The 11,314-nt window shown below is 28.7% G+C and overlaps 1 long non-coding RNA gene across 1 annotated transcript; it reads left to right on the top strand.

Annotated features, from left to right (window-relative positions):
- The first annotated feature begins 3,763 nt into the window (after nt 1-3,763).
- On the top strand, nt 3,764-6,559 carry LOC129888575 (uncharacterized). Its single transcript, XR_008766684.1, has 4 exons — nt 3,764-3,888; nt 5,106-5,186; nt 5,365-5,445; nt 6,503-6,559. It is a non-coding gene; the product is annotated as an uncharacterized LOC129888575 (long non-coding RNA).
- Nucleotides 6,560-11,314: the final 4,755 nt, after the last annotated feature.

Here is an 11,314-nt window from a genome sequence, read left to right as displayed (position 1 = left end):
TCCTCTATTTTTTCGTTATTCTGCTTTGTTTTCTTTCCTTATTACAATACTAATATTTTTTTCATGTTTTTTATGTAGACTTCCAGTATATCTGTAACATATATTTTACTAATTTTACATTTAGAAACTAAAATTAATAATTTGTATATACAAGATATATTAAGTGTTTCAATTATGATGATTCTGAACATAGCAATTTTTCTCACTATTAAATTCGTCTATTCAAAGTAAACCTAAATATTAAGTTAGAAATTCTATCTTATGACTTTAGACTTATTTTTATTATTTTAATTTATAATTAAATAGTTATAAATACTTTTAAATTTACTCAAATACTTTAAAGAGTACTTAAACATCATTTTAACTTAAAAACTGAAAACACTAAAGATAAATCAATCTAAACATATTCTAAGATTCTTACACAACATAAAAAAAATAACATAAGGGGCTCAGACATGAACAAAAAAATAACTTGTTCTAACTTGTATAAATCATCAACTTAAAATTTACAAAAATTGCAAAATTTTATTTTTCTTCCTTCATCCCTGAAATTCATACCCACATTTAAACTTAAAAAAGAGACCAATTTTTAATATAGGTATGAATTTTAGGGATGAAGGAAGAAATATAAAATTTTGCAAAGTTCAACCATAAACCAAAACTGATAGCTGGGGTCTGCTTTGCCATTTGGCAATGATTTATAGGCTCTCATAAAATTGTTGTCGGCTAAATCACAACAATATTGTGAATAAAAAATAAATTAACTGACACCAGATAATAATTAAAAAACAAAAGTGAAACAAAAAATAAGCTGACATAAATAATGATGAAAAAGACTGCCACAAATAAAATAAAGCATCATCATAATTAGTGAAACAGATACTATTTTGTGTCAGTTAATAATGATGAAGTAATTTTGTTCTTTTTTGTTATTGTGGCTTAACCCACAATATTTTCGTGATCTAATACTGGAATAGTTTTTTAAAAATTTCATGTTTGGTACTTCATTAGTTAAGATTCATGCTTTGTAGATTCCTGTTTGGTACTTCATAAATTAAGATTTATGCTTTGTAGATTTCTATTTGGGAAAATTATTCTCTATCAAGTAGTTTTTTTAATAGCTAAGGCTCGAATTCGAGATTTATGATTAAGAAGAAAACAACCTCATCTAGTACACCACATTCTTTTATAGTAACACTGCAATGATTGTCGCTTCTTTATTGCATTAATCAGTTTAATCTTAACAGTTGAAAGTAAAAATTAAATTTAGATTTTTTTATATGTATATGAAAAATATTAGTTTTTGCACATAATTAATTTACTGTAAATATATCAAGCGAGATAAGTATTCTCTATTTTGGGTATAAATATTCAAAATATATTTTTATGAAACATATTTTCCTCATACCAAACACACTCTAAAATGACAAAATATAAAATTCAAAATTTTCATCAATTTTTTGAATTCTTAAACTTGTATTACTATTTCAGTGTTAGTCACAAATTCTCGATAATCTTGTGGTTTAGGAAACGGTAGTCCACTTTGCCATTTGGCAATGATTTAGAGGCTCTCATTAAATTATTGTCCGCTAAATCATGACAATACCATGAACAAAACACAAATTAACTGACACAAATAATAACCAGAAACAAAAGTGACACGAAAATAAGCTAACATAAATGATGATGAAAAAACTGATAAAAATAAAACAAATTATCATCATATTTATTGACACAAATATTGTTTTGTGTCAGTTAATAATGATGAAAGTATTTTTTTTCTTTGTTGTTGTGGTGGCTTGAACCCACAGTATTTTCGTGATCTAATACTGCAATATTTTTTTTTAATTCCATGTTTGGTACTTCATTAATTAAGATTTGTTCTTTGTAGATTCCTATTTCGAAAACATGTTCTCTATCAAGATTTTTTTTTTTTATATCTATAGCTCGAATCCGAGATCTATGATAAAGAAGAAAATAACCCTGTCTAGTACACCACATTCTTTGATAATATTACTGCAATGATTGTCACTTCTTTGTTGCATTAATCAATTTAATCTTAACAGTTGAAAGTTAAAATTAAATATATATATTTTAATATGTATGTGAAAAATACTAGTTTTTGCACTTAATTAATTTACTGTAAATATCGAGAGAGGTAATTATTTGTAAATTTTAGCTAAATCTCATAATGATTTTTCTCCATTACACTATATCCTTACTTTTTTTAAAATTACCCGAAATCCCTTTTTTTGGTGAAATCCAGATATCACGTACATCCTGATACATCACGTAAAGTGATGTATCCGACCGATTCATCGCGTAAAGTAATGTATCCGATGTTCTGATACATCACGTAAGTAATGTATCCGATCGATACATCGTTTAAAGTGATGTATCTGCAATCCTGATACATCACATAAAGTGATATATCTGACATAGGTGATGTATCAGAGAATAGGAAAGAGTAGAAATTTTTATAATTTTTTTAAATGATAGGAAATTTTAAAAAATATGATAAAATAAGTTGTGTATTTAAGTAATTTTTCCTAATTATTTACTGTTTTGGGGTATAAATATTCAAAAATATATTTTTATGAAAAATATTTTTCCTTCGTACTAAACACACTGTAAAATGAAAAGATATAAAATTCTAAATTTCGATCGAATTTTTGAATTCTTAAAACTTGTATTGCTATTTCACTATTAGACACAAATTCATGATAATCTTGTGATTTAGAAAACGGGAGTAGTATTTCATAATTAACTAAACAAAAACAAAACAAGTTAAATATTTTAAGATTCCATTCAAGCAAGTATCTTGTGATGTCTTCACAACAAACAATATTAAAATTTAAATTTATTTTAATAATAATTATGTTAAATAGAAAATGATAATTTTATATTACAAGATATTTTTATTAGAAAACAACATTAGTAAAGGGAGTTATCACTCACGTGAAATGAAAAGTGGTGTGATTGCTAAGTAAATAAATGTATATTGTTTAACTTTGAATGGTACTAAATGTATTTATTTATTTATTTATTATTATTAAATAGAACTTAAGCTTAAAAGATTGCCTTTATTATTATTTTTTTTTAAAAAAAAGCAAAATACTTTGTAATGTCATTTCATCAACCCTTATTGTACTTCGAATAAAACTAAAGTGTGCACGTCTGTTTTAGAAAGGTAGATATTTATTCATACTAAGTGTATACGTTGGATTAATAAATTAGCATAAACTGTCGAAAATAAAACTTAAAATATATATCTCTTGATCATATTAAACAAAAAATATGTATGTAAAATACTAGTTTAATTTGCACTTGATTAATTATGTGTAATTATCGAGAGGAATATAAGTATTTACCATTTTAAGTAATAGGATTTTCTACTTTAAGCTTTATGTGTTTAATTACCCATTTTGTCATATTATTTGAGTGTTACATAGTTTTATAGATTAGCCATTTCTTCTCCTCTTTTTCACACCTAATTTCTTTTTTTTTTTCAAGGAGATTTGTTTACTTATCTATATATAGTAGCTCCTATGAGTTTGTGTTTATTTTTCAGTTTGTGTTAACTCAGGTAGATATATTGCAAATGTATAGTATATATTTGATGTTGGATGAATAATTGTTATGTTATCATCCAACAAAAGATAGTAAAATATGAACATCTTTAGTTCTCTCTAGTAGTCAACTTCACCAAACTTTATTAATAGAAGACCTTGTTTCTTCTATTAAATTTATTGGTGTTGATGAACTTCTTAAATTTAACTTCTCTTTTTTGTAGTTAGTTCTTCCATTATATTTTACTTTTTAGTTTCTTCTTTGTTTACTTTTCAGGAGGAGTAGGAGATTGATAACACATCAAAAAGTTTTCACTATGTAAGGTTTACTTTAGTCTACATTTATTTGTTTCACTTTTTTGTTATTGTTATTTTTGGATAATTTAGGTGAACATAATCGTAGTGTTATTTTTTCTTTTTAAATGTTTTCCCCTTAATTATGTCATATATGGCTTATTTCCCTACCAATTATACACAGTGCTTGTGTGTGGATAATAAATGGAAAGAATCTCACACCAATCATAGAAAGGGTTTTGAATTTCCTTAATATTATTTGAACAATTCTATCTCTTTGAGTTGGGGTTGAGTTAGAACCAAAGTCCATTTAATATAATTCAACTAGTTTTTGTTGTTGTCACTTAGGGACCGTTCAGACATGCGAAATAAAATCAATTTGATATGAAGTTGATGTTTTGCAATTTGGATTTTTTAAATTCTATTATTTCATAAACAAGAAAACCCCAATTTTTTTTATAACTATAATTTTTTTTATCAATTCTTATACAATCTTACTATATCAAATCATAGTTCAAAAACAAGATATCAAAATATCTTAAGAAGCCACATTGATAAATCTCATGGCTTCATATTTTTTTATAAATAAATATTTACAATTTTTAAATTTTCAAATACACAAAATTTTATAAAAATACAAGGCAAAAGTAGTAATAACTAGTTATTCTTTAATATAATTATTTTACATGGTACAAATAATTTCTTCACACTGAGACAAAATTATTTTTGCATAATTTAAAATAATGAATCTTTTTTTACAAAGTATAAACTTATCAATCAAGTTTTACTTTAAAGAAATTGAAATTATGATTTGACATCCCAAATTATTCTTTTTGAAAAATTTGAAATTTGAAATGATAATCCCAAATGATATATCCAAACAGTGATTTGAAATCATTTCACATCACATGACCTCCCAACGCAAGCTTAATGTTTTTTGGACGAGACATACGTTTTCCTCGCCGGCCGGTTTTTCGACCAGATGCCCCTAAAAACCGTACGTGTGGGTCTCCCCGCAGCAATTGAACCAAAGAATGCGATTGATTGCATTATAAGGTCTCAATTGAAAAGTACTATAATTATCCCAATTAATGTTTAATTATTATATAAAATTCAATTATTTTAACTAATTTAATTTGCTCTTTAACTGCTAAATACTAAAATAAAACTAATTTTTATTTTCAAGTTTATTACTATATTTTTTTAGATCCTAATACTTTGCTCTATGTTGTATGACTTTAGGTCTCAAAATAATGATGTTTCCACAAATCAGAATGAGCAGGCTTTCCAAGCTCATGTTCATCACGATTTTGTGCAGCCCAGGTACTACTTTTGAATTTAAAGGATGTATTATTGTTGTTAATCTCAACCTTAAATATTTGTAACTAATTTAATTTTCTCTTTAACTGCTAAATACTAAAATAAAACTAATTTTTATTTTCAAGTTTATTACTACATTTTTTTAGATCCTAATACTTTGCTCTATGTTGTATGACTTTAGGTCTCAAAATAATGATGTTTCCACAAATCAGAATGAGCAGGCTTTCCAAGCTCCTGTTCATCACGATTTTGTGCAGCCCAGGTACTACTTTTGAATTTAAATGATGTATTATTGTTGTTAATCTCAACCTTAAATATTTTTAAAGCCTTTGAAAAAAAGACTCGAGTAAGAACATCTTGAAAATTATAGTATTTTATTTTTAAATTGACATCTCATATAGTATAAAAGGTGAAATAAAAAATTTCACAATGATGATATAATTTTCAAAATTGCCAATTTCAAAAAGTTAAAATTCAAATAAACATAGATAAATAATTTTGTATTTTATTTCAAAATTATTATTTTTTAGTTCATAAATAAAAAATAAACCCTGTTTAGGATGGAGTAGATTTAATCTCTACGAAGAATGAACAATAATTTATATCATGCTTTGTTGAAATTGAGAAAATTTAATTTCTGTATAAAATTTAACATTAAGTAACACAATATTTGTTTGTTATTTCTATTTTCTGGATAAATAACACTTGTATAGGTTATCAAGAATCTATATATGATTTTGTGTACAGTAAAATATGGAGTAAAAATAAGAATATTAGCAATACATGGTTTAAAAGATTCAAAATTACACCCTCGTAATAGTTTTTTAAAAATTACATTTTATTTAAAAATAAATGAACATAATCAAATTCAACAATCATATGTTCAAGTCCCATAAAATCAACATGTGTTGAATCAATATGACATGTATTCTGCCCCAAGGTATTTATTTCTCTCTCACACAGAGATATACTCTTTCAGTTTCAAAATAATTATCTTGTTTTACTTTTTAAATGTTATTGACCAATATTTTAAGATATATTCTATCACCATATTAATATGAGATGAATTATAAATTATAGCACTTTTCTATAGTTTATGGACATTTAAATTGTATTTTAAAAATATTAAATTAATTTGATCTAATTTAATTTTTAAAAATTAATAAAATTGACACTCGAAAAGTGAAAATGACAACTGAAAAGAATGAAGTGAGTAATAATCTACACTCAACTTCTATGAATAATAAATAATGCATATTTTCTCTCTTTTATTTGATTTTTTAATCTTTATATTTTTAAAATAGTCATTTTCTTGTCAGGCCTATGTTTAATCCTGTTCACGTATCCTCCTTTAATATGGGGCAAAACTTACCTCCACAGGTATTTTTCTTATGAAATCTTATCATTCTTCTGTTTAGAATTGTCTAAGTAGACTTTAGAAGAGACAATTAAGAAGGAAAAAAGAGTTTAATTTATTGATTTTGACATTTAAGTCACAAAGAAAAAGTTATAATTGCCTATATTTATTTCCTTTTAATTCGTAGTGCTAATTCAACATTTAAGTTACGTATATTTGTTGTTTTCATTGTTTTTCTATTAGCAGGGATACAATGTGGACTATAATAGGGTTGTCATTCCTTCCGCTAGAGCTCGTGGTTCGAGAGTATGATGATCAATTTTTTTTCTTTGTTTCTCTTTATTCATTATGTTAATTTATATGGCAGTATTTTATTATTAGTTCATCCAGAAAAAGGACGTATTAATTAACTTTAAATTTTTGATTTTATCCTTAATGAGAATCTTATATAATCACATAAATATAATTGCATATTTAAGGCTATAAGTTCAAAAATTAATACTAACAAATTAATATATTTAAAATCATATATTCTAAGTAGTTTTTGTTTTTTTTTAAAAAAGTTGTATTGAGTCAAATTATACCAAGCAAATTGAAATGACAAAAGCACCATAAAAGGTTTGTTAGCATTATTGGAAAACTTACATTTTCATGTTAAATAAATGCAGGCAAGCTACCCGCGAGGAAGAATGCCAAGATCATTTCTTGCAGGATCTTCGCATTCAGGAGTATATGTCGAATCCCTAATTTACATTAGTAGTTTTAAAAAATAATTTATGCAAATAATTTTTTTTTAAAAATAATTATCTTAATGTGAAATTTTAGTTTGCGTAATTGTTCCAAAATAAATAGCAACATATTTGTATTATTTTTATATTATTTTATGGAATGAATGTAGGGAGAAGCCATTGTGAATGGATGTATGGAGAACCATCAATATCCAAATCCTCCATTGAGTACTGACCCGGCGAGAAATCCACAGATAACGTAATCATATATTTTTTCTATTTCATTTTATATGTATATTTTTTATTAATCTGTTATATATGCAGGCGCTTGAATTATATTTTATTTTTAATGCATTAAACAACAAAATTGATGATGCAGATCAATTTATAATAATCCATATGATCCAAGATATGCTCAGAATGGTCTACCAGTGGACCCTTTCTTACGCCTTATAAAGTTGAACCCAAATTTTGGTAAGCAATATTAAATCATATTTCAGACACACACACAAATATATTTCTTTTTTATTGATGTTCATGTTTTGTTTATTTTTCAGACAATACTGGGGGCAGAGGCCCAAATTGAGTTGGCAAGAGGGATTTAAGAATTTATGTTGAATGTAAAATAAATATCGTCTTGTGATGCATTATGTTTTATTTTCTGTTTTGTTAATGTGAGTAAGGAGATTTGGGTAGACATAGTGTAATGAATATTGTCTTTTGGGATAGTTTCTTCTCTTGTAACTTATGGATTTTTAGATTTCAATCTAATGTGTAATAACCCTGATCCACCATGAGTGGAACCCACACTTACCCTATGGTCGGGTTACCATTTACCAATCCCAAACTAACCTAAGAATGCTATTTTCATAAAAAAGTCATGCAATTTGAAAGAGTAAAACAATTTAAATAGATAAAAGCTTTAGTTCATAAACTCAAGTAGTTATCAAATCTTTCACGAAAATAAATCCCGGCACCCTAGAACCACAAGGTCATTGCATCAAAACTCTAACAAAGTCTAGAATAGTGGGAATGCAACCCCATACGAGAAAATAGAAAACTAATAGCTAAAGAGTCTAAGATTGTATGAGTCCAAAAAGAAAGAACTAAAAACCAAGAGGATTCCATGGAAGCTTGAAAGGGCTGGCTCACCCTTAAGTTCAAACGATCAAGTATCTCTCAATTGAGGTATTTCAACAACCGTCTGAATATGCCTTGTACTCAACAAATAAAGAGTAAGTGAAGTATCAATACACAACCACAATGTACTTGTCGGATAACAGGACCAGTTCCAGTAAATGATTTATGAACAACAAACCACAACTTAGTAAAGCAAATAATACACAATCGCATTACAGTTATAACAACACCAGACTCCCGGTCTTTTTCATTTGAATCATTATACACAATGAGCATGATCAATCTTAATACTACAACCAAATGCAGTCCTCTCATGGAATCCATATCTAAACTGTTAGTTTACTGGCATGGTAACCATTTTCATAATTAGTGTACCGGCATGATACTTATTCTAAATATATTGGCATGGTACCCGATCCAAATATATCGGCGTGGTACCTATTCCAAATATACTGGTGTGGTACCCGATCCTGTAGAAAATCACATATCACAATTACAACCACAATGAATAGCAATCACATTTGTGCAACCAAGTAACATATTCATTGCATGTAGTTTGATCACAAATATTATTTCATATCATATTCTTTCCTTTTTCCTAATCATATACCATGCATGCATTACTAATTAAGTAGTTAACATGCACATATAACACAAATATGAAACACACAACCATCACCTAACTTGAATCAAGCCTGAATACTCTAAAGAACTTGAGCTTTCTCTTCTTGAAGTGACCGGATTCGTTCTTGGTCTAAAAAAATAAAGAATACAAACAATCAATGAATAATGGCCTAAATTACCCGAATTATACTCAAATCCTAAACCTTGGCCAATTTTATGATCTTACCACCCAACTAGGACTTTTCTACCATTAATTTTAGTTCAAAAACACTGCCCAAAGATGATTCCTATGGATTCTAAGGTCTAAGAATCAAAATACAAGGTAGGAGAATAATTAACTTACCTTTAGCTCAAGAATTGATGAAAAACTGAAGGAATTAGCCCTAAGTCATCTCTTTCTCTCCCAAGAATGAAATTGTATAAATAATATCATTTTGGAACTTTCCCTATTAAGTTCGCGATTAGCCCACTATAATGGCCACCATCCAGCTATACGACCCCACAATAGCGAGATTTCTCATGTTATGGCAGCATGCATGGAGACAGAAACTTAGAATTCATTCCCCAAGCCCCTATTTCACAACACAACATCAAACCTTGACATTCTAAAATAATCCTTTCACACCAAATTCGATTTCAAGAGTTTTACTCACCCAAATTTATTTTTGAATAGCCCTATGGATTCCCTAATGTCTTAGCCATCACAAAATCAAATCCCAACTTAGACATTAATGACAATCCATTTATGGATCGCCCTAGAGTTCACCTCACAAAGATTTCATCCGAGACTGGCCTAGCTTGAAATTTCTAAGGTACTACTCAAAAGTTTTTCTGGCCTGAATCTTTCACTATTTGCTTTCCCATAAAATCCAAAAATGGGTCATTAAAATAGATACCAATTTATCCATCGCTCATCCACAAGTGATCAAACAAGAAAATTAGACTAAGTCAAGAATAGAGTAGTACCTGAACCTCAAACAAGTGAGGGTACTTGTCCCACATGTCCTTCTCGATTTCCCAAGTGACTTCTTCAACCAGATGATGCTTTCATTTTATCTTTATCGACCTGATCTCTTTAGTTCTCAACTTTTGGACATCACGATCAAGAATTGCAGCTGGTTCCTTCTTGTACTGAAGATCCGTGTCTTTCCCACTTAATAGTGTAGTCTCTATCCCGATGGCACCTCTTCAACATAGATACATTAAACACGGGGATGAACCCAATACAAGCTAGGCGGTAGAACCAACCTATAAGCCGCCTTCCCCCCACAATCAAGAATCTTAAATAGGCAAATATAGTGAGGGATAAGCTTACCATTCTTGCCGAACCTCGTAACTCTTATGGGTGACACCTTCAAGAGGACTTTCTCACCAACCTGAATGCCATGTCTCTTACCTTGTAGACTTTATACTTCTTCTGTCTGCTCTGGGATGCCAAAAGCTTGACTTGAATACCCCTTGCAGGCCATTGATACTTATACTTTACTAGTTGACAACTTTAACAATTAGCCACAAACTCAACTATGTATTTCTTTATCCTATGCCACCAATAAAGTAGTCTCACATCACGATATATTTTGGTCACACTTGGTTAAATAGAATACCACAAACCATGAGACATTGTCAACATATTTTAGATCAAATCACCAACCCGGAGAAAAAAATCCCCCCCCTAAAAATAAGCACTCCGCCTACATAAAGAGTGGCATCCTAAGCCTCACTAGACACCACCTTAATTTTAAGCTTTTTAAATTCCTCATCTTGAAACTGCCTAGTTTTGATCTCCTCAATAAAAGCAAATATAACCTCAATATTGGTGAACACTCTACCCTTTGCTGATGTAATGACCCTTCAGGTCATTTTTGTGTAACTGCCCTTTGTTCATCGTTTAGAGCATTCCTGTAGAGAGATCCTAAGTTATGTATGACTTGTTAGCACTGACTTTTTTATCATTTGGTTATCCATTTGGGATTTATGTCCGTTTCTGTATTTTTGAGCTTTTGGAACTAGAATAGTTGACTTTGATCAAAAGATTAGGTAAATAGCATCAGAACAAAATTCTAATTATTCCATCTGCTCACGAAGAGTTATTTTAGGCTAACGGCATGGTCGGCTTGAGTCTTGGAGCCTTTTGTGTGCTTTCCAAGTGTCACGACCCAAAAATTGAGGTTATGATGGCATACATCCCGAACCCATCCTAATGTGTAAGCCTAAAAAATAAAATTCATGCGAGACTCCCAAGGGAAAGTCAGGCTACAACTTAAACAAAAAGAAAGATAAAG

This window comes from Solanum dulcamara, chromosome 1, assembly GCF_947179165.1.
Source record: "Solanum dulcamara chromosome 1, daSolDulc1.2, whole genome shotgun sequence".
Classification (NCBI taxonomy): Eukaryota; Viridiplantae; Streptophyta; class Magnoliopsida; order Solanales; family Solanaceae; genus Solanum; species Solanum dulcamara.
The sequence above is the reverse complement of the archived record's forward strand: the minus strand, read 5'-3'. Positions and strand labels throughout refer to the sequence as shown.